This window comes from Passer domesticus, chromosome 10 (assembly GCF_036417665.1).
Source record: "Passer domesticus isolate bPasDom1 chromosome 10, bPasDom1.hap1, whole genome shotgun sequence".
Lineage (NCBI taxonomy): Eukaryota > Metazoa > Chordata > Aves > Passeriformes > Passeridae > Passer > Passer domesticus.
In genome coordinates this window covers 29,456,597-29,482,571 of record NC_087483.1, presented here as the reverse complement: position 1 = coordinate 29,482,571, position 25,975 = coordinate 29,456,597, and the positions used below count along the sequence as shown (strand labels likewise).

The window sequence follows — 25,975 nt, the reverse complement described above, 5'->3', positions numbered from 1 at the left end:
GGTAGTCCATGCCCCAAAAAATCCCAAATCCAGGCAACCAGGATTGCTGATTACAGCATCAGCACAGCTGCAAAAGCTTGGTCTGCTGAGCATCATCATTCATTGTATGCACCCTCAAGGCAGAAGGCCTTTCTTGTTCCAGATTTGTTTACAGGGGGATCCCAGCCCTGGAACTTTACTCTTCAGAAGTGCAGCAGTGCTAATGCACCATCACACTAACAAGAATGAAACTGGACCATGTGTCCAGCTTAGCAAAGGGCAGAAGGGCTGTGAAGCACACATAACTGAAAATCCTCGAGTCTCCTACAGACAAAAGATACAGCTCATGTCACAAATATCAAGTGACAATGGCTAACACTGCTAGCACTGCTTACATAGGTGTAGTTTTGCAAACTTGAGGAGGAAGGACTAAAAAGAAATGGAAATAGAGGGTCAGGCTATGCATTAGCTCAGGACATTTCTGGCTCAGCCATCACGGGACAAGGATCTGCTCCTCTCTCCCTGTGCTACCAGTTGTTTGAAGACTCAAATAGACCACACTTCCCTCTGATAGTCCTCATCCTTCAAGGCCATCTCTGTTCTTTTGGTCTAGCCTGCCGTGGGAGGCAGGAGAATTTCTGTCTTGCAACAAGGCTCATTAACAGAGACTCTACTGAAAGAGTAACAGGGATGCAAGGCAAGAAATGAAATCTCAGCAGTCAGCTAAGACCACATGCTATTTCCAGATGGGTTATGGACATACACCCACAAGACATGTCATTAGCTGTGCACAGGTGGTGCCAAGGCTACCAGCCAACTCTAAGTTCAGCTTGCCCAGAAAACCCAAAACCACAGTGATACTGACAGCCCCAGAGTTATGAATATTTACCACACACTTCAGGAGAGCAAACCCAAAGTGCCAAAAAAGGTAATAACCTTTCAACACTCTGGTATCTTAAATGAGAATCTACAGAAACTAGTCCATGAAAATCCATGAAGGTTTAACATGTCCCTCTTTCACATTCAGCCATGGTTTGGAATTCCTGTTACATTTTCACTTGCAGGCAGCCTCCCTTGTTTTTGTATCTTATTAAGCACACACATGCAGACAAATACAAAATCACCACCTAAACTTAGACCGGAGAAGTTAAACCCAGTGACATTAACAGCAGAGTTAAGCCTTGGCTGGGAGGAGAACAAGTTTGTGTTACTGTCAATCAAAACCAGGCAGAGACATATTGCTGTACCAAACACCATTGTCAGCTGTCTCCCCCAAAGCAAACACAGAGTCTATTCTCAGAATCCGAGAGCCTTTGCTGTGGCCATTAATAACCAGGGAACTGTCAACAACCTGCAGCTCTCCCAAAGCCCAGCTCCACATGCCTGCACTCAATATTACAGCCTCACTTGGAAAAGCCTGAAATTTCAAGTGGATTCACAGGAAACAACGTTTATATATGAACAAATGAAGCTGCCCCTGGTTTCCAGAGCAGCACACATGAGTGGATTGAGCCAAGCATGGGCTCAGTTCACCTGCATCATCACTCAGGGGGTGTCACGAAGAGCCAGCACTTCCTCTGCACCATCCCAGCCACATCTTATTACAGAGTGACACAGAGCCAGCCTGGCACTCACAATCGCTCATCTCTCCAAAAGGGCTCACTGAGAATCCAAGATTCTCTAGGAAACTGGTGGATACTCAATAATCAGGGAGAAAACCCCTTTGCTTTTATTTGATTTCAGCTTTGTGACAGTGCTTGTGGACAAAACCAGGCCCACTCACTTTGTTTTGCATCTAGGATATGAGTGTAAAGAGGGGGATGTCTTGTTATATATTACAGACTTGAAATTTCCAATACAGACCTTTTAAAGCAGAGCAGAGGCAGTACCTATAAAAAAGTAGAGTAACCAGAAGGAAGATATGATTTGTGGCTTTCTGCACAGAGCAAAGCTGGGCAATACCTAAAGGAGGAGACTTACATCCATCCCTCACCTTGGTCCCTAGGCATGTATATCTCTGGAACTACAGCCACCAGTGCCTGAGCACTCCCTGCCCACCACATTAGTTATATTTCTGTTTATCCACTAAAAAGCACCTGTATGTCTACAAACACCATCACCATTCTTTCAATCCTCTGTCATAATTAAAATTATACAAATATCAGTCAGAATCATAATGGTTGCTAAGACACCCACATGCCCATTGATGTCCCCCTGCTACTCTGTCCTGGCCTCCCTCTTGTTTGTGTTCTGTTCACCATCTTCACATGCTTTTTGTATACATCTGGGGCCACAGCTCTAAATGGCACCAGCTCCTGCAAGAGGAGTCAAGCACAGTTCTCACCTTCCCTGCACAGCTGACTTCACCCTCAGCACACTTTCAGAAGATGTTTAAGGGGCCTCTTGGAAATTCAGGGGTCAGTCTGGAGTTCTCTGTTCACTCCCACAAAAAATGTGCAAATCAAAGTCCTTTGCAAACCTCTTCAGTTGTTACAATGAAGATCCACAAAGTTCCTGTGCCCACATAATAAGCAAAAGGGGAAAGATGTAAAGTTACAAGGAGGACAAGTTACCTTGCCACAAATAAACTCCAAGTGCATTTTCATTATCAACCTAGGATCTCAGCTTGTAAAATAAAACTCCCATCACAGTATCTGATACGCAAAAGACACCCAGTATTTACATAGGTGTTTCTCATTTTAAAGATGGGATTAGCTTGATTTCAACATAAGGAAAACTCCAGAACCATTTCAAAGAAAAAAAAAAAAAATTAAATAAATAAACCCAGCACTCTTTAAATGTTTGTATTTATTAAAGTTGAGAGTTCCCACAGAAAACACTTGTCACTGAAGACCTGATTTTGTCAAAGTTTTCAGCCACAACATTTATCATGGTAATGAAAATGTCTTCACACCAACCCAGATACAGAAGATTAAAGACCACCTGGCTTGTTCTGTGAGTCATTTGGTGCTAATCTTGTTATACAGGCTAACAATAAAATCATAATGTCTGTCTGAAGCCCAAAGGCCTTGCTGACCTTCTGTGGTGAAAGCACACTTATTCCATTGCTAGCAGCACTACAAAAGGAAGGCTGGAACTGCCTTCAGTTGCTTTTATCTCCTCTTGCCCAAGAGTTTATTTGTAAAGGGTTACCAGGAGCCAGCAAGTCCAGATACAACTCAAGCTGTCTCTGGACCACATCAAGCCTATTTAACCACATCATTCCTGTTCAGACCTCATGCACATTCACTGCTGCCTACCTTTGGCTATGCCACCACCAACTGCACAGCTTTGTGAAGTCCCCTCTAACATTCAACACAGCCTGCAAGAACATCATCAGGACATCTTTATGTCTAAAGTCACTTTATGGCATCTTTATGTCTAAATCTTCTATGCCAAGATTTCTGTATTTCACAAACTTTTTCTGGATTGCCTTTGAAGTACCAAGAGCCAGTCCCTTGAGATCCCACCTTACACGTCTTAAGTCACACACACAGAACAGAGAAGCCCCTGCCTGTATCCAAGAACATTCACATCCTCTCACATTACATTTCATACTCAACATGTTGAATTAACATTGCACTACCCCGGATGACTAGGAAGGATTCAAGTGCACAATTTGCTTAAGAAGGGGGACCAGGGAACCTCCTAACACATCTCTAGTCCCGGACTCACTCTGCAGCAGTACAGGCACGTACATCCCAGCCTTGCAGCAACTCTGCCCTCAGAGCTGGCCAGGCTCCTTTTCTGTTCAGTGCTGGCTGTGCAATGCTGCTGCAAGACTCAATGGCACTGTGAAAAAGACAAAGAGCTGCCCGCACACAAACAGGAACAAGAGCAAACTTGGCACAGTACACTTTCTAACTCCCCCTTTGATGCAATACAGCCCTGTCCAGTAACCAGGCAGTCTGTGTTCTGAGTTACTGCCAGTACAGGTCACCACCACAGTGACAAAAGCACCAAGCTGAGACCTGCAGGTAGATTCATCACTGTAGGAACACTTACATGCCAGCATTCCATTCAACTCATTCTGCTGCACAAAATTGACCATGATAGCCAAATAACAAGCTTTTGTGCTTCTGTCCCACAGGATACATTTAAATGCTTTGTTACAACAAACAGGACAAGTTATCTGTTCTAAAACCTGCCTCATTTAAACATTAACTGTCTCCAGACAGTCATGTACAACTTTGTGTAATGATCAGTCTTTTAAACAGATTTTTGAAAAGTTTGTCTCTGGAACAGAGCCATGTTTGAATCTTTACTATAAAGTCAACATCTAAACCATTTTTATTCCAGATAATTACACACAAGTGATTTTGCCCTTCTTAATCCCACTCAAGAAATACAACAGAGGCCTTTTCCATTTGCCCAGTTCCTCACAGCAGATTTTTTCCATAGGTCATGTAAGATGAACTTTTGTTTTGACACAGACCCCCTATCCAGGTGATTCCCAAGCCTGCTTCTATTCTTGCTGCTGCTGTAGTCAGGGAAGAGCAAGAACCAGCAAAATAAGGGAACTAAGATTTCAGTGACTAGAGTGATTGAAGGTTTTGTTCACCTACTCAGAAAATGAAATTCCCAGAGAACGAACCCTGCAGAGTAGAGTCTAAATCTATGCTCAAGAGGAACAGGAAGGGCAAGGGGTCAATACATGAAATAAGGCAGAAACCACAACAGATGATCTGGCACTGTAGGAAGCATCAGAAAGCAGCCACATGGGAGTTGGTGTAGAAGTTACTCCTTCTCTGATTATCCATTAAGGCAATTGTCAGTCAGAAGATGAAAGGAACAGCCAGGCAAACACAGGCATCAGCCAAACAATCTCCACTATATATTACCAAAAATCATCCTCCTCAGAAGAGACAAGGGGACCAGCAAGGGAGCACTCAGTGCAAAGCCATCTCACCACTCTGGGAGCCAGATCTGAGCAGGCAATTTTGCTTTGCTCATGTTTGGATGGGATTTGCTCACATTTGGATGGGAATGTGCAGCTCCCACCAACATACCAAGCACCAACATAGTGGTTCAACACAGCATGGGTAGGGGTTGCCAGGGTTTACTTTAAAAGTACCCCAAGAATACAAGGGACACATGAAAGGTACACTGTCATTCATCCAACTTCTGCAGAATGGGGAGAAATCCCCACTGAGTTTTCAGATCATTGACACAAACCAATCTGTTACATCAGCCCAGGATTCCAAACACAGGAGACCATGTTAGGAAAAAAATAAATGTCTGAGCTCAGTCTGCAACAGTCATGCTAGATTGTGGGATGGTGGTTCAAGTATTTTTTTTTCCCAACTGTAAACAGCACAGGGAGTTAGACAGCAAGGCCAGAAGATACTGGGTTGAAATTACAGATCTGGCAATAAACACAAAAGAATGTCGCGTGATTTTCAGCATGTGGTCTGCAGACCTCAAGGCCAACGAAGAACAACTATGGAAAGAGAGCTGTATATCTGGCATTTACAGAGAAGGCCAAATCCTTGGAAAAGAAAATTAAGACCCCATGACCCAAGAAAAGGTTTGAAGCTTTGCTCTAGTTCATCTAGAACATGGATGAGACTTTTTTCATTAATTACATTCCTCTCCATGGTTTTAAGGGAACCTCCTTCAATACCACTCACACATTCACATACAACTCAGCTATGGGGAGCCAGTACCTGGTGTGTCTGAAAAAAGAACAGGCACCTCATTAAGACTAACACAACACAATCTGCTCCAATTATGAATAAAGACTTAAACCGGAAGTGAGAGGGATAAGAAACAAAATAACCACAGTGGTAAGATAGCTTGCTAAAAACCTTATAAAGGCTTCTCTGTTTTCTGTAATTCCCAAGCAGAAGGGGAACTAATATCTCTTTCTTAGTCTTAAAACACAGAGCCATGCCAGGCCTGCCAGTACAGCTGTCCAAGTCATGTACCCAGCAAGGCTCCTGCCTCAGCCACATCAGCCACACCAGTGTCACGGCTGTGGTCACTGCCCCTCAGCCCTGGTGCTGCGGGCGCGAGCCGCGTGCTGGCTCACACGGCTGTCCTTCCAGCACAGTCACACCAGCCTCCCAGGCAGCTCCTACACACTAATTTTGGCTCAGCGTGGTTTTAATAAAAATGAGTCATGACAGCAACCAGCAACTGTTCCATGGCTGCGGCTACCCACACTGGTAGCTCAGGAAAACAACAACGGCATGTACACACATCTCTGTGCCTTCGTTCCCGTGAGGCAGCTGCCATCACCTGAATACTTCTGCTGTCACCTGCAAGAATGAGGGTAGGCCTGGAGGCTGCTGTCAGCAGCTGCTCCATCCATTCCCCACCACACTGGACAGTGCTGCAGACACCTGATGGGCACTGGACAGTGTTACCAAACCTCCCTGCTGGATCCTATCCTGCCACAGGTTTCACTTCCCACGCCTGAAACAGCTCTGCGTGACAGCAGCCAAGCAAGCACAGGAACTGGAGTGCTCCCATGGAGGGGAACAGAAACCTGAGAAGGGAGGAGAACTTCTCTTAACAGGTGGGTGTTCTCCAGCTCATTCCCAAGTCCCAACCTGCTCCTCCAACACCACCACACTTCAGTTTCAATGATGTGCAGCCTGCAGAGTTTCAATGGTGCTAAATGCTACTACTGAACAAAGACAGGGATTAGGAAAAACAAAACCAAACCCCAAAAACAAACACACAACTGAGACTAGCTGCATAAAGTATCTTTAAGAGCAAAGGCAGAAGAGAACAGAGACGTCTGCTTGTCACTGTTGATTCACTGTTTGTAACCTGCACCTGGCCACAAAGGGCCACATCCACCCAATATTTAGCTTCCTCCTGTGCAAACCTCAACCTCACTCATGCCTTTTCTCCTCTCACAGAGTATGACAATAGGAAACACTCTCTGGTCAGTGTGGAGACTCCAAGACACACATACACACACACCCCAGGAGGCTCTGAGATCCCACTGGAATCTCTGCCCCAGCAAGAGGCAAGTGCTGAGAAGCACGTCCATGCCCCGGGCTGCAGCTCCCAACAAAAGGAGCCTTTGTCCCCTGGTGGCTTTTGCAGGACTGTGCCAGAATCAACAGGGATCGATTCCAGCAGCGCTGGGAAACAGGATGGGGCAGGAAAAAACAGGCTGGGCTGTTCCTACCTTCTGCTCACCTCTGACTTGCACTGGGGGGGCTTATCAAAGGAACCTGGCTTTTAAGGAGAGTACCATCATAAAAACCTTCAGGCACTTAATATAAGACATAGGAGCCGTTCTTCTGTAGACAGCTTAAATACACAAATCTTTCAAAAGTACAGTCACCTAATCACTTCCAGGCAAGACACCTGATGGTAGCAGTTTCCAGAGTCAAAGTTCTGCTTTAATTCATCTCCTGCAAGAAACAACAGGACCTTCCTTTGAAGTTCACTCCCCAGCACAGATGGATACAGCATCCCCTCCATTCTCATTTCCAGAATGGAACTATCCTGCTCAGGGGACAGAGAGAAAATCTGCTTTGGACTGGAAAAATTCCCAAAGCACAGGAGTCTTTGCAGAGGTCACAGTTTCATGAATACTTAAAAGCTTTCCTAAGAAGGCCAATGAAAAATCCTCATTTCCCACTGTCTCTCCTGCCTCTGTATCACTGTCCCTCCTTGTGCTTCCCCAAGAATGCAAGAGCTAAATGCCAAAACATGATTGACAAGCAAACCTCAACTCAAAATAGCAATACAGGTTGGGTTGAAAGTAACCAATGGTTTCTGATGTCCCAGCCTGGCTCACAAGGGGTGGGATTGATTTTCCAAGTAGCACTGCAGCACTTACACCCTCTTGTAAATCATTGGCCCAGTGTTTTTACTAAGTCACACCAGTGAGGGTGCATTTTGGGCTAAAGGACTAGAAAGGCTGGGCTGTTTCAGCAGAATGTCCCCTGTTTCTAGCAGCCTGGAAAGCACCAAGACTTGCTAAACTTGTATTTCAACACTAAAAATTTCCCACTCATTCCTAAAGAGGGAGAATCACTGCCAAGCCTTTTTCTTTTTCAAGATAAGATGCTGAATTCCAGTCTCAGCATTTTCAAGTTTCTTTTAAACTCTTAATTATACAAGGGAGATGCAGATAAGTCAGACACAATTGGAGACAAACCCATTCAAATCCAGTGGTTTAGGAACTAGTTTATTGACTGAAAACTTTGGCTTTGCTCGCCAAGAGTAATTTCCAAACCTCAATATTTACATACCTTCTATAACACTTGCAGTTCTCACTGAGATTCAAGTGCTCAGGGAAAAAAAAAAAAAAAAAAAAAAAAAGGTGTGAATCTACTATTTTAAGCAACCTAGAGTATGACCCAATATTATGGAGACAAAACTGCAATGGCAAAGCTCCAAACCAACTTTACCACATATCTTCACAGTTCATGCAACTTCTGGGGTAGGTTTTGCTGTCCACTCAGGACAAACCTCCCAAGAAACTGAGTGCTGGGTTTCTGAGACTTCATTACTGTCAGATTTTTAAAGACACACCATCTAAACTATTACAAAATTATTTTTATATCTAAACTGGTTTTTAAATTATGTAGCTTTTTGAGACAGTTTCTCAGGCTGATGAGACCACTGCCATTGTGGTAGCTACTCTCAGGATGAACTTCAGAAAGCAGTTAAGAGCTTAAAATGACTATATTGCCCAAATCACTAATTAAAATTCTGAATGAAAGAAGAGCCAATGTACCTTCTAATCTTATTTCCTCAGTAAGAATCAGAGCCCTATTATTAAATGCAGGCTAGGATCAAAGAGGCAGCCCCATCTGGATTCTGGTCTGATTGCACAGCTGCCACAGGCAAAGGTTGAAGATGATGGGAAGAGAAAGAAAGAATAGAACAAGGAGGATCTAGATCAACAACTAAATAGATGCTCCTGTGGAACACCTGAGACGGAAGCCTTAACTTGGAAGAAGAAGGGTCGCCTGTGTTTTGGCTGGTCCATGATTAGAGGACAGAAAGCTCTGAAGAGTTGTTTGAAGTGACAGCTTCAGGTTTTCCAAGAGCAGGAAAACACAATGAAAGCAGGGCACACTTTCTGACACCAAAAGGGAGCTGGGAGCACAGACAGGCTCCCAGGGCTTCCCTTGGAGCTCTCTGGGGAAAGCCCTTCTCGGTAGCTGAGGAGGGTATCCCCTCCTTAAGCACTTGGCTGCCTGCCACCTGTGGAGATGGCTGGGGATTACCATGAGGGATTGGAAGGAAGGTGGGATTGGAAGTAGGAACTTGAACGATGCACAGCTGATGCTATCTAGGCCTTAGGTGCTTTGCTAAGCAGATGAAAAGAAATAAGTGCAGAATCAGAGCTGATCACCAGTTTCTTGTGAAGGGGAGTACCCAGCTGCAGCTATTTTTTCCACATGCACCTGCAGGCAAGTGTAAAACGCTTGGTCATGTTCCACTAAAACAAACACAGAACCTTCTTCTGTATCAAAAGATACAAGCACATCACACAACAGCACTGGTACTGCCCCAGTGCAAGCACAAAACACTTTCTTTCTCATCTCTGACTTCAGAGCAGGGACACAAATAAACCAAAGATGCTCTCTGAAAGCAGGCAGTCTGTCTCTGCCAATCTTCACCAGCACAGACAACACAAACCCAGAACACTTAGGCTGCAGAGAGCAGGGCAGTCTCACCCACACCACAGCAGCACTGCCAGGAGGAGAGCAGGCTACGTGCAAAGGCTTGGCACACACGTGTGTTCAAAGACTCCTTTCTCCCCAACACAGAACCACTTCCTCTTCATTGTTTGAAGATATCAGAATGAGACCTCTAGAGAACAAGTAACTTGGCTACAGCTGTACAAGGAGTACACAACAGTGCTACAAAATAACCCTAAATTACATGGAGGTCAGTAATAAACAGTAACATTTATTACAGAAGGAATGGAGAAACTCTCGCAGTTCCCTTCAAACACAGAAAAATCTGCACTGAATGACTGCCTCTGTCAGATTCACTGTTCAGTTTTGTACAAAACATGGTGCCCTTCTGCATCATTACCTTTCCTTTCTGTCAGTGGGGCCAGTACTCCCACACAGCTTCTGGAGAGGTGTATTAAAAAAAATCAGGTGCTTAATTTAAGAATTCCAAGTATTTTCCCTTACCACTGCTGGGGCCATTGTGTATGGTAACACTACGTTCTTGCAAGATAAGACTTCTGTCAGGTAGACAAGTCCAGCTGGCTTCTTCAGCTACTGCTGAAGGAGATAAAGATGTTGATTATGTTCCTGGCTCTCTTTCAGCCTTCCGGCTTTTAAACACTGGGTAATGGTGAGGGTGGGACAAAAAACTGTTTACTTCTGCAACCTTGAGTCAGCTTTGCACGGGCTACAGCTCAGCCACAGAGGAGTTTTCCTTCTAAAAAGCAAGGACATCAAGTCAAAAAAAAAGTGAAAACCAGTCTAGAGGGTTCAAAATAACATTCCCAGGTGGTCATTCTCAAAGTGAGATTTCCTGCTTGGGCAAGACAGGATTGAAGCATCCAGGATACACAGATATTTGTCCCAAGATATACTAACACAGGTAAATAAAACACGGGTATTCCAACCCTTCTCCTTTTTTCCTGCACCCACACGTTACCAGCAAGAACTAGTTCTGAAGCCCAAAGAAATGAGTTGCACTGGTGCAACATGCCCCAAGGACTAAGCACAAGGACAGGGGAACTGCCTGACCTCACATCATCTCCTCCTCCTTTTCCCCTGCAAGATCCTCCTGGAGCAGTCACAGTTGATTGAACAAAGGATATCCTGACTTGTACCTTTCTTTTCTTTACAAAAATGGCAACACCAATCCAAGCACGACTGATGACTAGAAGGAACACTAGAGACAATGACAGCAACAAACAGAAAGGAGATCAATGGGTAAGGAAGCTGTAGAGCCAGACAGCAAAGGCAGCAGAAAGCACTACATATGAATTTTCATCTCTCAGCCTGTCACCACGAGAACAGATTCTGTTTTCATACATTTTCGTCATGTTTCCAACCACTTGTTAACATCCCTGCTTACCCTGGCCACAGTTTCAGGATAACCCACTAAAAATCTGTCTGGGTTGGTCCAGGCACACGGGGTTAGAGTAACAGGGCTATCATCACTACTGGAGACAATATCCTGTGAATAAAAATATCTTCAGAAGGTCACTATAGTCAGAAAACTAAGGGAGGCAACAGCAGGAGGAAGAAATTAAAGAGTTTGTTGTCTCAACACACACCCTTCTTTTCCACAGTTTAATCTCCCATCATCTAGAGACTCCTTACAAGCAAGTGCTTTAAGCATGGCACAGGAGTCTGCACATCTTTCAGACCTCAAGTTTTCCCTTTTTGCATCTTCCCCAAGAGTTTCACCACAGAAAAAATCTTAGGGATGGGAGGAAGGCATGAGGTGAGGGGGCACAGGTCAGGGAGGGAACAGGAAGGACTCATGAACAGCCCATCACTGATAACCAACCCTACAGCAAGAGATCAGAGCAAATGAACAATGCTCTCTGCTTGAACAGCCTTCCCTCCAACTCCAACCCTACTTTTTTAAAAAAAGAAAGGGACATCACTCAAGTCTTTTGATTTTCCATGTGGGAGGGAGCTGATTTTTACATTATAAAGTCATGTCTTAATGCCACAGATCCACAACAGCTCAAGGAAGAAGAGAGGAGGAAGCTCCAAAGGCAGCAGGTTCCAAACATGACAACTGCACCTCCAAAAACAAGTACCTGTTTCATCTGATGAGGAAAGAAAAGCTTTTTTTTTCTGTTCTCCATTCCATGAAACAAGGAGTTGTTCATCCCTTAAAAATGACACCTGGTTCTTTCCTCAGCACCAGGAGACAAAAAACCACAGGAACAATTCTTTCTTTTCCTGGCCTCTTCAACCCTCGCCCCTTCCCGTTCTGGCTAAAAATATCCTTCAAGGCTTTTGATACCCTTCCATACCTACAGCATGACTGGCTTTGGGCCCATACCATCCCTGGGCTCGAAGAATGCCCTGCAGGGTTCCTCCCTCAACACAGAGGTCAGCTGTCCCTTTCCTTCCCACTGCCACCACTGCAGCCTGGCAGGCAGACACTGCAGGCTCTCAAGGAGGGCTTTCTTCCCAAGGCCTGCCACTCCACTGTCCCATCCTGGTTTCATTAACAGCTCCATTCATGATGGTGAAACCTTAACTCACACCCAGGCAGCCAAGCTGTGCTGCTGCTCCTTGCTGCCTGTGGGGCCCAGGGTCTGTGTCTGCAGGGCTGTGAGGACAGGCACAGGGCACACTGCACAGCAGCCTCCGCCAAGGGCAGCACTGGGGTCAAGAACCTGTTCAAGAGCAGGACTCAGCCCCCACCACCACCTGCTGCAGAAAAACAAGGCAGACCATCACACTCTAGGGATTTCTTTGGCAATCCCTTTCTTTCCTGTCCTTCTGAAGTAGCACTTTAGATACAAGCTGGCACTAGTGCCATTTCCCCTAAAGCAAAAAGCCTCATTTCCTCCCCTGGAAGCCCCACTCCAGCCTTCACTCTCTCCCATTCTTCAGGTGCAGCTGGACCCTGTTTTTCTATTCAGGTCCCTAAAACACATTTGTTCCTTTTATACAATCAGATCTCCTGTGACAAGGAGAACATTTCCCTTCCATTCCTCAAGCAGCCTGTGCAACTCCCAACAGTGTGCTGCTCTCAGACACTGAACATGAAAAGGTTTCTGATGGCCAGGTCCCTCCTTCCCCCCCTTCTGCCCCAGGGCCTCCTGAGCCCACCACAGACACAGACAGCTCCTCACCAAGCCTGCCCACCCATGGGTGGCAGAGCATCCAATGCCTCCCATGTGAGACCCTGCTGTCCCACCAGGCAGGACTCTGCTCCTTACTCCATGGGAGAGGGCTGGAGCTAGGAAACAGAGGTTTCAGAGCAATTCCAGCTTAGTTTCCAAGATTTGACAGGGCAAAGGATCTTTTATTTTTCCCTGTTTTATTCCAGAAGACTTTACTGGGTGCCTAAACATCACCACAACTCACTAGTGACAGTTTTAATGACACAACTTCCCAAACCTATCTGTCTGTCTCCTCAAATTCTTCAGGGCAGAGCTGCTTTTTGGTTGACTTTTTCCCAACCAGGCTGCACTACTCTGCTGACAAGTCTGCCAGCTCAAATTCACCTCCTGAGCACCTCTCCCTTCCTTCCTTCCCCAAGTATCCATTAATCCCCATTAATCCACCCTCCTGGATAATCACAGTAATGCTCTTTAAACACATAACACAGGAGAAAGCCACTCTCTGTCTGCAGGTTGTGTTAGAGGGCATGGTGACCCTGCAGGTAACATGACTGGGAATATTATGCTCCAGAGCCTCCAAATAATCCATTTGTGGAGAGGGGTTCCCAGAACAGGACATGAGTATTGCAGAAAAGGCACTTTTGCTGAGTCTCCTGGCATACTCAAATACACCTGCCTAAACAGCAACTTACTGCAGTCCTAAAACAAAGTGTTCCCTCCCCTCCTCCAACCACCCTGGACAACATCTCACCTAATTTAAGAGTGACATTGGATGAATCATTTCTGTCTGTGTGAAAGAAAATCATCTTGAGAAGAGCTGGCAGCACAATTTTAGGCTCCTTTTCCAATAAATTGTCCAGGTCATTAGCATCCACACTACACAGAACTGCCAAAAAGTCAGGGCATGGGAACACCAAAGGAGACGACACTGGGACTCTTCACTATCACAACAATCTGCTTTTCTGACTCCCTGACCTTGGAGCAGGAACTGAAAAGGAGGCTTTGGCACCCATTGCAGGAGGAACCAAACTGGTGCACCATGAAGCAGCAGAAATGGAAAGCTGCTGTTAGCACCTATCAAATACCTTGGAATTAAGGTGGCAGGGAACTGTAACATCATTTAATTCTCTCTTCTGTCCCAGGAGAAGAGCCAGTTAGATTTCATTAGCTGGTGAGCTGTATCCTCATCCCTCATTCCCCCTTCTGTGCAGTCAGCTCAGCACGTGCATGAAGAGGCTGGAAGGAGGGCAGGTTTCTCACCCACTCCTGCCAGCCTGAGGAGCTCAGACTCAGTGAATTCAACAAACAAGGATAAAGACAAAGTTCTTCATCCAACAGTAAAAATAGATTTTTTTGCTGCCACTTAATATTACAAACAAACCAAAACAAAGGTTATGACATTAACATTAAGGATGTGGCTTCTTACATAAAAAACCCTCAAGTGACTTTCAGAAGTGACTGAGATATAGCACTAACCTCTGAAACTGCTCCAACAATAACACAAAGCCAGTGCAAGTGGGAGACTGGCCAACAGCACTGCAGCAAAAAGCCAGCCTTGGAAATAGGTGAACAGTAGTTGTGTGACCTAAACTGAAATCTGATTAGAAGCAAAGATCTACCTTAAAAGTCTGGATTCACTGCTGTAACAGAAAATTAATGCACCTTCTATATGTCAAATATCAGCCTTTACAAGGATCACTTTTCTCTAGAAAACAGCCATATTGACAGTTTAGGAAAACACAAGAACAGATCTCCAGGATGCAAGAGTTATTTTCCCCAAAGCAATCTACAGCATGTTTACAGAAAGATACAAATAAACCCCCGGTTCTCCGGATGTTTTGCAAGCACTCTTTGCACATGGCCAAGCAGTTAAGAAGAAAGGCTCTTGTACCTACATAACCACAGGCTCAAACCAAGCATCTCCTCTCCACAGAGGGCATTTAGAAACAAGACCAAGCCTCGAGATGCTGAACTTGCTGGAGCCCCTGGTTTGCATCTACTGACACAAATCCTGACATTCCAGGATTTTTTATATGAAGATTTTAGTCCCTTCACTATGTTGAACATTTCAGGTTGATTCTCCCTCTCCCTTCACCCACAGTTTTTGCAGTTTAGCTCCATTCGTCAGTCAAGTCTAAATTAAGTGATGCCACAGCAGGAGTGGGGCTGTGGCAGACAGCATGGAAACGCAATTCCCTGTCTCCCTGGCAGGATGCTCGGTCTCTGCAGTCACACTGTGCTACACTCACACACTTGCAATGTAGCTCAGTGTCTGCCTAGCCCGAGGCCACCCAAGCACCTTCAAAAGAAGGTTTCTTTTCAAGGCTCCTCCTACATTAGTTGATTTATCTTGTTACTCCTCTCTCTCTCATTTCTTTAGGTCATTTTGCATTATGCCTGCCCTGCAGGTACAGCCCAAGCACTGTGTTCATAGTCCAGGATGAATTTAAGGGTTGGTTCTCTGTTATAACCAACATTATATAACAAACTAGAAAAAGGAGGAAATAATTCTTTTTTCTTCTCGAATATATCTATGTTCCTACCCCCCCATATATCTCCAAATATTCAACTGCTACGTCATGTTCCCTGCAGGTCTAACTCACTGTGTTATTTTTTGTGGACTTTTTTTTTTACTTTCTATAAAAGTACAAGGTTGCCTTGCTAAATAAAAGCTTATTGGAAAAAAACTATTGGGTTTTATTTACTTATCTTTTCCTATTCTTTACAGATGTTAACAGTTACAAAGAAAGCATAGATATTTCCCTCTTCTATCCTTCACTCTTCACACTCTTCCCCCCACTTATCTTTAAAGAAATGAAATGTCCTGCTTTTTCACCACCCAAGATTTTGAGAATAAAAACAAATCCTGGCAAATGTGATTTAAACTTCACTTCCCATTTTTTCCTCATCTATTTTGTAGCCTTCAGTCAGGGGCTACAGAGAGTCAAAAGATAAGCTAAAGAGAGCATAAAATTAAGAAGTTGGGTGCTAGCTACAGGTCTAGTTTTGCTGAGCTGGGACAGAAGCAAAGCTCAGGCACCATCCCACTGCTCTGTGGATTGCTTGTCTTTTCCCTGTTCCCACACTTTTTGGTGCCCTCTAGTTCCCCATCGAGAACTTACCATCAAATCTACCAATGAGAGGAGAGATTTGAAAGAAAAACGGGTAAAGCAGCACAACCAGAGGGTTGATAACGGAGCAGCAGAATGCAGAATAGAGGAGGAAAAGGTGCAGCTAGAGATGACACATCTCAGTGGCAGAGGTGGTTTAAGAGTGATGTGAAACAGCTGCCCCAGCAGGAGTAGCTGGGTCAGTTTAAACTTCAGTCTGCAAAGGCAAGACTTTATTTAAGGCAGGCAGAAGGAGACACAAAGAAAGTGCTCCAGCAGCAGAAGACAGGGCAGCAAGATAACTACTCAGGAGTGGTCACTTCTCCCACCAGAACAACCCCACTGCCAGAAGCAGACACCTGCCTCAAGAGGTGTGGGAGATTAAGAATCTTAAAAGCTTAAGCCAGAGTTTTCAGACTTTGAATGCTTTAAGTCTTGACACCTTAAGCAGATGGCCCAATTCCTGAGGAGCTGAAAACCGCAGCTCCGGCAGGAGACACAGGCTCTCAGGGTCAGCCTCAGTCTGTCGTGTCTGGGGTGCACAAACTGCACACAGGCACCACTCTGCCATCATTCATCACTGCCCCAGAGACAGACCACTGAACCCTCAGCTCCTGGCTGTGCTGGTGACACCTGGCCATCTTAACCACATGCCATTGTATGCCTCATTCATAATTTGGGGACAATTTTTTTCTACTTGGTTTGCTCTTATTCAAAGCAGGCAGCTAAAAACACTGCACTCCCCAGTTCATGTATTCAACAAAGCAGAAACTGGAGAGAATATGTGTTTATCAATACCCTGAAAATAAAGGAGGAGGAAATTTCAGTCTTGGGAAAGCAGGTAAATTTCTACCCTCCCTTCTGTCTGCCCCAGCCTTAAGCAGACACCCAACAGAGGCCAAAAAAAGTGGCACAACTGTGGAGCTAGACAGTCACTCCATCATAGCTCTGTAATTAATAAAGCAAAATGGCATCATTTAATTCAGCTGGCATCAATATGACATTCCAGGCAACAGGACTTCAACAACATCAATGTCTATTACTTGGGTAGGCATTTAATATAGCTTAATTAAACCCTATCTATAGCCAACAGTAACACTAGCAAGAGGAATAGATAGTATAAACAGTGTTGTTTGCACAAATTCCCCTTCTCAATTCCTCTGCCTCCTCCTCTGCAACACTCATTTTAAATGCTGATACTTCTGCAAGAAGTATTTTTATTTTTACACAGGGCCTGATGCAAAATGAAGCAACCAAATCAGGAAAAAAACATAAAAGGCATTTGAGGTCATGACTGAGCTGGAGAATGAGATAAAGGAGCAGGTGCATGCTAGGAGGGAGGGGGCCAAAGAGCTCTTACAAGGTAAAACAATGCCAGAGGGGGTCTCCAGAAGGGACAGGCTGGATGCAGAGCTCTTAAGAGGCCAGTACAGCTCCTCCACAGGTTCACAACCACCTTGCTGAACAACAATGAGAGTTTCTCAAGCACAGGACAGATTTGGAACACGTGGCACACACAGTGGGGCACAGGAAAGACATGGGCATCTGGATCAGCTATTGCAATTCCCTGAGCTGGAAGCTGATAGCTGCAAGGGATCAGCCATGGGGAATTTAGGAACAGTGCCCTCCAGGGCCGGGCTGAGCCCCAGAATGTGGTTTGTCCCATCCAAGTGTGAACATATGGATCAACAGATGATCAGCTCTTGGTTCTTCCCTAGCAGCTTTTGAACAACTCTTCTCCTTTTCACCCAAGAGGATTGCCTTTCCCCCAGCAGAGCTGAAGGGCAAGGAACAGCAAATCAAAGAGCCAGGCTTGATAAGGCAAGGCACGGCAAGTCCTCTGGCTGTAAATGAGTGTTAAGTCCATCAGCTTCTTTGCCAGAGCACTTGTTAAGAATCTGCACCATGCTGGCTTTAGAGAGGAAATCACCACGAAGTGCTCCCCAAAGAGCCTCCTCAAAAACGAAGGCCTCAGCTGGAGACTCAGGACTGCCAGCTCAGGAGACATTCCAGTTAAAACACCCCAGCTCCAAGTCACCTGCACCCAGCATGACAAAGCAGCTCTTAACCTACTACATCCACAGCCTCATGGTAAGGGCATCCAGCCCTGATAACACACACTTCCTTCCTGAATTATTTATGGCCTCCAAGGGTCATGGAATAAGGAGAGCAAAAGCCTCCAGCTTGGCAAAAAGTTCTAGTCTGGCAACTGACTCTGATATCCATTCAGAAAGAAGTCCCAGAGCTTGAGCAATTGGGTGCAGCACTCCATTCCAGAGCTCTGTGATTGATGGATCACGTCAGCTCTCTGACCCCCACCACAGTCAGGTGTCCAAGCCCTACTGTCCCAGCCCTGCACATAAACGGCTCTTCCTCTCCAAAGAAAGACAATCTCTTTTTCCACTTTCTTCAGCTATTTTCACAAAAATTTTACTGCTCAAAAACCACCCAGAACCTTTGCCTACAAAACCATCCATATCAAACTTCTTCAAAAATATCTAAAACCCCTTTTTATCTTTTGGAATACACTTTTACAGAAACAAACCAGAATCATCTTTACTAAACGAGACTGTCCAATATTTATATTGAACTGTTTTAGAATAAGAAATGGCCTTTTTTGGCAATACATAATGCAATCACACTGCAGATACTAACAAATAATCATACTGACTGCATGCATGATGTAGGAAACATGATCAGAGTGAGTACATCCTTTTAACAGCTCAAGTTTATTAACACACAGTTAAGCTTGCCCTTTCACAATGGCTGTCCAGTCTAAACAGACAAAAAAACCCAAAAATCCCTAGTATTCTTCTACTGCAGAGGTCAGTTTAATACACTGAATAATGGCCATTTCACTCCTCTGCTGAGGAAACTGTACCTCTTAAGGAATGTTTCAGTCAGAACCCAAGTGTATTTCTCCACCTGAATGATTTTACACTCTCCTTGAGCACTGTTCCTCTTATGGAAGCTGCCTTCTCTCTCAACAGAATTTTTCCAAAAACATATTTTCAAGCAAACTTTGAAATATGCTGTCCCTCAGTACAATAACTCAAACCCCTTTTGTGCCTCGTGTGTCAGACTCAACACTTGGACCAAGGGGTCATGTTGCACCCACAGTGGGGAAAGACAGTAGCTCTCCAAGACAACACTTTACTGCCTGAAAATTCAAAATTAAGGAGCTCAAATGTTCAAATTCCAGGAAAGGAATTTCCTGCATTTTTTAAAGCATACTCTTTTTTTTTTTCCCCTCAAGGTTTTGCCCATTTTTTCCCCACAATGACTGTAGAAGTAGGAATAAGGAAATAAGGTTGGTCCTTCCACACTCAAGACTCACAGAGCTGACAGGCTCAAGACTTAAGTAGTTGTAACAACTTACAGGAATGGTGAACTTCACCTACAAGGGTACTGAAGAGCTACAAGACCAGCATATCTGTTCAATAAAAAGATGTGGAGATCTACATTTTCTTTAGATGCCAGTCTTTATATCGCCTCAGTATAAGTTTGCATCTGTTTCTGGCACCATTCCAAGTAAATCCAGCGGGAAGAATTGCTATTTCACTCTGCAAATACCATCCAACTCAGTTCTGAGTTGGTTAAGTCACACATTATTGTTCCTGGCCTGATAAAATGTACAATCAAGCCAAGTAGTACAAAGGGGGAAAAAAAACCCCAAAGCATAAACACTTTTAACTCTGTTTGCAAATACTGTAGTTTTTGTACCATTGAAGTTCCCTTTCCATCCCTGCTGGCAAACAAGCATTCAGCTCTGTCTAATACAGTTCCAAAGCAGAGTATTAGCAATCAAAAGTGAAAAATGTTTGCACTTCAGCTGAATCAACCTCTAATCTCCCTCCTGAAGAGCTAACTTTAAAAAGAGAAACTAATGTGGCTCTTAAACCAATTTCAACAAAAAGTTCTAAACCTGTTTAAAATAAACCAAATATGATCAATGCAGAATTACCAGAAAAAAAAAAATCTCAGAACAGGTTACCAGCTTTCTGAAACTGCCTGTCAAATCCTTGCAGAGAGGGCAGCACTTCTGCATGTCAAGAGATTAAATACAGCCCATGGTTTTCACATGGGGATTAGTTGCTGTTAAGCACTGCTTTCTCCTTATTGGTGAAGTTTGCACTCTCCATCCTGCCTGGCAGCCTATATTAAGAACACACTGCCACCCAGACTTCTTCTTTCTTGTAAAGAATGGGACAGAAAGAAAGGCAACACTGTCTGGCTTTCAGGACTCTCCCAACAGCACTTCTGTGGAAACGCTGACTTTCAGAAACTTCAACCTCCCAGCCACAGATCTGAGTAAAGCTCACTCCAGCCCAGCGTAAACATCAGAAAATTCTATGTCACACATGTGTACTATCAGAGATCTGAGCAAACACAGTACCTATTTCTCATTTCATAAAGTTGCTTCACAGTGATTCTGAGAGACCTCCATCTATATCTGTAAATGCCCCAAGCTCTGGGTTCCAAGTTTGTCACAAAACGCAATTCCCTTCTCTGGCAAACCCTTCCTGAATGCATGCTCCCAACATAACAAAGGAGAAACCCAGAAGAAAAAAAAAATAGGAGAGAAGAAGGGAAAATAAATTAAACAAATGGCACAACTCCAGCAGGTTGAAGAGTTTCTATTCCCTTCTGTTTCTTCAGATCACAAATGTAAAGAGAACTACAAATCTACAGAGAAGTACTTTCTGAATAGCAGCTAAGAAACAAAACTATGCAAGCAAGTTGGCATAATGAAAACATAACCAAAAAAAAAAACCACCAAAAAAAAAAACAAAAAAACCACCTCACCAATCCTATTTTCTGCGGATAAATACACTTCAAGTTTTTCTCCAGGAATGTGGCCCAGGACCTACCCTGCAGTACTTGCCAGCTTCGTGAAGATCAAACAGCTTCAGAGGCTAGAAAAGTGCCCAGGGAAACCTGAACAGTCTGAGCTCCACCAGCCACTTGGATGCACCTGCTGAGAAGACACCTGACAAGATTTATTCATCCCCTGTGCCACTGCCAAGAGCTCAGGCAAATTTGCAGGGGTTCCCCTCTCCTGTTCTGACAGAATTAAGTACTCAACTAATACCATATTTAAAATTGATTTTGACTAGCAAGAAAATGGAAATTACTTTCTTCTCTCTCCCAACCCCTTCCTGTGAGAGATGTCCCCTTTTAGCTCAGCAGTAGGGATGCCAGAATGATACACATTTGGTGGCACTCATGCATTCAATATTGCAGTTGCTGGAGAAACCCAAATATACAGTCCCTCAAGAGAAGGCTAAAACACAGCCTGAAGTCAGAAGGGTCCTTTTTGCAGTATTCTGCCTGTCAGCAGTGTCCCAAGGAGGCTTTATTCATATTTTAATGTTTGTTCCCATCTCACTGCTCTGAGGTAGAGAATGCACAGTCTCCTGGTCAACTTTAATACAGTCTCAGCCCCATTAGAAGCTGCTGGTCTGCACACCCTAAATGGGCCAGCCCACGTAGGGGGCTGAGCTGTGGCCAGTTCAGGGTGGCAGACCTGCCTGTTCTGCTTGGCAAATTGAGCCTGGCTTTGTGATCACATCAGGGTGCCAGCACAGAACTTCTGGGAAGACAGGCTGACCCCTGTGTGCACAGGTAGGCAGCCAGGACTGTAAGATGATCCTTGCAAAGCTGCAGAACTGGCACCACGGGCAGCTCAGGTGTCTGGTGACCACTGCAACAGCAGAAAAAAAAATAGCCACTCTAATACCTGTTAACCTAAGGGACCCTCTTGTCATTCTAAATGTTTCTAGATCCAGAGCTTTGTTATACATTTGATCCCAAGCAATAGGGTCTTGTGTCTCTGTCTAAAGAGTCATGAACAAAGGAAAATTTGTGTTATTCCCAAAGGCCCAAGTCCAGGGAGATGCTGAACATCCCAGGCTGCATCCAGCTTTCCCCAATGCCCTGGCTACAGCCACATCGTTTGCTAATCACGTGTGAAGAAAACAAACATCTGTGCCTGGAAATACAAATCTTGCCTTAGAGCATGCAGGATGGAGGGAGAGGCCAGACAAACTTTGATGTCACCCCCTGAGAGATGAGGTCTGTAACACTGTATGGCCTAGAGCTTCTTTAGAATCCACAGAGAAAAGAGATCTTCCAGATCTGCCTCATAAACCTGATCTCAGAAGAACTGCCCTGAAGATGGCTGTTTGCAAGACTAGAACTTACAGCGAAGGTAAAGTGACAAGGAATGGGGTTGGGCCTTTTCCAATCAGAAAATTCATCCATCCAGGAGATTCTGCTTCATGTAAGAAATCTGTTGCCAATGGGCAGACAGAAGGGCACCTTCAGCACAGCGCTGTAAGTGCCCTGCCAATCAAACCATTCCATGGGCAAGGGGACATGTGGAGCCTGGTTTCCTATTTCACCTCCTCCCTGTACCATGCAGATTATCTGATACCAGTAATACAGTCTGAGCTCACACTGGAATCATCTGAACGTTAGGGGCATTAATTCAGACCTCCCTGCTGCATCCAGTGCCTGCTTTCCAGCAACCTTTAGGCACAAAGTACCTTTGAGATCTACCCATCCCCTAAGCCCTGCATTCTTAAAAAAGCAAGCTAAGAGACAAAGTAAAAAGCCCTGCCTTTGTCATCTGGGGAGTCCCCTAGAAAAAAAAAAAAACAAAACCTCAATTCTCCTGCCAGATCAGTAGGCAAACAATACTTGTAGCTCTTCAGGCTATTTGTTCTTCGCTGGCACAACAAGGCAGACTGCCACCAGACCATCCTACCAAGGCAAGAAAAAACTACAGAAGTTTTGCAGAGACAGAAGGATCCTGAAAGAAAACCAATAAGGAACTTCTCTCAAGGAGGTAGATGGATTACTTCCCAATAAGAGAGCTTTCTGCATCTTCTATTTGTATAGAAAGGCTCCCTCCCCACCTGCGGAGTTTCTACAGAGCACAGAGCCTCTGACAAGTGAATCCTGATCCTTAAATTTGCTTTAAGGTTCTTGGGTATTGCTCATTAGTATGGACTCTCACCTGCTTCAACAGGGCTGAAATTTTATTCCAGGTGTTCCCTCTGCAATGCTCCACCTGTTGGAGCTTGACTTAGAAGGAGAAAAAAAATGTCTTATCAGGGCAAATTCAAAATGCAAACCATGCCTCCTGCAAACCCAGTTCCACCCAAACCACAATCTCTGAGGCCAAGACTACAGCCCAGCCTCCTGGACTGTGCAGCCAGAGGTGAGCAGAGCTTTGATGGTTTAACCGGGAAAACTTCAAACACATGTGGGCAAACATCGGTGGAATTAACAAAGCCAAGAACAGGAAAACAAAGTGACATTTCACGGCAACACTGCAAGCTAGAGGCTGACTATACACGGCAGTCTATGACCTAAATGTGACCCCCTAACACAAGGGAGTTTGGATGTCCAAACTAAACTCTGCCAGGTCCTGTGTGGAAAACAAATCTTCCCCTTTGGTTAGGGATGGAGAGGGAGAAAAGGGGATTCCTTGGTTTGTTGGTACATCAGAGGAAAGCCATGACAAAACACAACAGTCTCTTCCTGTCACAGAACACAGACTCCTCATTTTGCCCAGCTTTGTAACAAAAAAAGAGTGAGATACCACCACCACTACTATAGGATAAGAACTTCCCACACTCAGTCTAAGTAAAAATAAGTTAATTCCTTTCTACTCCTCTCCACACCAAAAAAAGCTCCCAAGGGAAAAAAAAAAAAACCAAAAATTTTATTTCTGATGTCAACTTTAAAGTTCATCTCCTCAGATAAAGCCATCAATCTGTATGCAGCTTAAACCAACAGTTGGTGCCCATACAGCCAATACCACCTTTCCACACTAAACCTCCACCTGACATGCAGAAGGAAAGCAAAGAGCCTGATCCTGTGACAAGGACACTGCCAGCCAAGCTACTGAACCCCAACTCATTTGCTCCCTGCTGGAGCCCCACAGAGGAGTCACCATCACCCCAGGACTGCATCAAGTCACCAAGATGCTGTTTGAATGTGTTCAAAGCAGAAACCGGCACGTGCAGGTAGACACATCCAGAAACAGGACATTATTAGAGGAAAATGGGAATTGTGGAAACTGGGGAGATTTTTTAACATTTTAAGAAGTGTTAAGATAAAACACAAACTTGAACCAAGATAATAGATTACAGACATAAAGAATAAAAAAAAAAAACTTCATAGTCTCACTGGAAAAGTTTAAAAGAGCTGCAAACACCAGGCTCCCTCTAAGACACCATGGCACTGGGGGCATTACATCTTTACTGATATTTAAGAAATTGAGCATTATGAAAAGTCCAGAGCTCAACATCTCAGTCTGAAAATCCTTTAGCTAAATTTAGGAGGAATAGATCATGATTTCCAGTCTAAATATCTTAATTAGTTGAAAAAGGCGATAAGAGTTAAAAACAGTTGCATGAGTTCCCTCTGCAAGGTGTGTTCCTCTGGATAGCAGCATCAACTTATTTAATACATTTCAGTGGCAACTGGCAAATTATTGCCCAGTATTTTACTTGAGGCTACCTCTGAGTCGAGGTTAAATGTGTGTCCATCCCCTTTGTAAAAAGCACAGTCTACCATTCCATCGTATATTTCCTGTGGGATTGCTCAAGTGTCTTCCAAAAATAGCCAACAGTTTTGCTGAAAGGCTCAAAACAAATAGCACTTCTGAAGGAATATCTTACATAGTTTACATAATAGGCATCTCAAAAGGGAAAAAAGGATGTGTACAGTGTTTCAGTGTGAATTCTGCAATGAACAAAAAGACATCATTCTTTGCTCAGCACAAGGCTGAAATTCACCAGGAAGAAAACTGCTGAGGTCAAAGCCTCAGGGCTCAAGTTGAGAGGGAGATATTCTCAAGGGAAGAACTTTTTTATCCTTGATTCAAAACAAAATACAACATGGAAAAGGAACAGTCAGCTTGTTTAAGCCTCAAAAAGGAAAAGTTCAACCCTAGCCAAAATATAGTCACAAAAAAATCTAACACATTTTTAAGTTGTTACCAGATCCACCTCTGCACACTCCTGCTTACCTTTTTTTTTTTAATTATTTAACACCTGGTCCTTATCTCCTGACCCACAGTTCACCCTTCCTGCTAAACACAGCATCTCAGTTTATAACTAAATACCGCAAGTGTAGAGTGTCATAAGCACTGGTGCTTCCACATCACTTCATATTCAGCTGCATCTCTCCTCACAACCAGAAAGTTAACACTGACATATATTCCTCAGTGAAAGTCTGTCCTTTATGGGTAAAATACTGAGTGCTTCACAAAAGAAGAATTGTTACAGAGAATCCTGTAGCAGTATGAAGAGGCAAGTCAGATGATGAAAGATGATGAAGCAAGCGATGCTTTTTTTTTTTTTTTTGAGAGCCCAGAGATTAAAATTGTACCGTTTGCATCAGGATAACAACAGCTAAAGGACCTAAAATTTGTGTTAGCAAATGCTTTGGGGTTGTTTTCCTTTTCTCCTTAGAGGAAAACAAGCGGTGCTTTTCTCTTCCCAAAGAGACAAACAACTGTTTTCAGCTCGTGCAAATCACCTGCAATACCCAGCTAACTCTCGATTATTATTGTCATTCCCCGTCCCCAGATACCACCAGGGCGTGAGCAAGGAAGTGAGCTAGATCAACAGTTCACAGAAATTCGTGGAAAATCCTCCCTAGGAAAAGAACCTGTGTATGTTCGACAAGAGACAGGGCAGGGCTTGGCAGGACCCTCCAGGTTCCAGGCTGCACCAGTAAATATAATAACTCCATCAGCAGGCCCAGGAGCTCAGCCCCTACCACCTACCCCAATATTAGCTACAAATATGGTTGCCATCTGGTGGCTAACACAGAATGAAGTTTAGCATCTGTGATGAGTTCAAGGTGGACCAGATTCCCTGTCCTGTCCCCTCTGGAACAACAGTAGGATAAAGAAAACCACAGATGTTGCCAAGCTCACTCTTGTGTACAGAGGGAAGCCAGGACCTTGCTGCTGCACTTCCATATTGGATCTGATAGTCACTGGGATTTTTTACAAGCAGTCAGACAAGCTCACGGGATGTTCCTAGTCTCAGCAAGTGAGCTATAAGCAGTGGATGCAGCATGGGCAACATTAAATAGAAGT

General features: G+C 44.3%; 1 protein-coding gene across 13 annotated transcripts in view; it reads right to left on the bottom strand.

Annotated features, from left to right (window-relative positions):
• The window catches only part of BIN1 (bridging integrator 1), a 90,192-nt gene that overhangs the window by 62,950 nt on the left and 1,267 nt on the right, over positions 1-25,975 (bottom strand). The gene's annotated exons all lie outside the window — the stretch shown is intronic.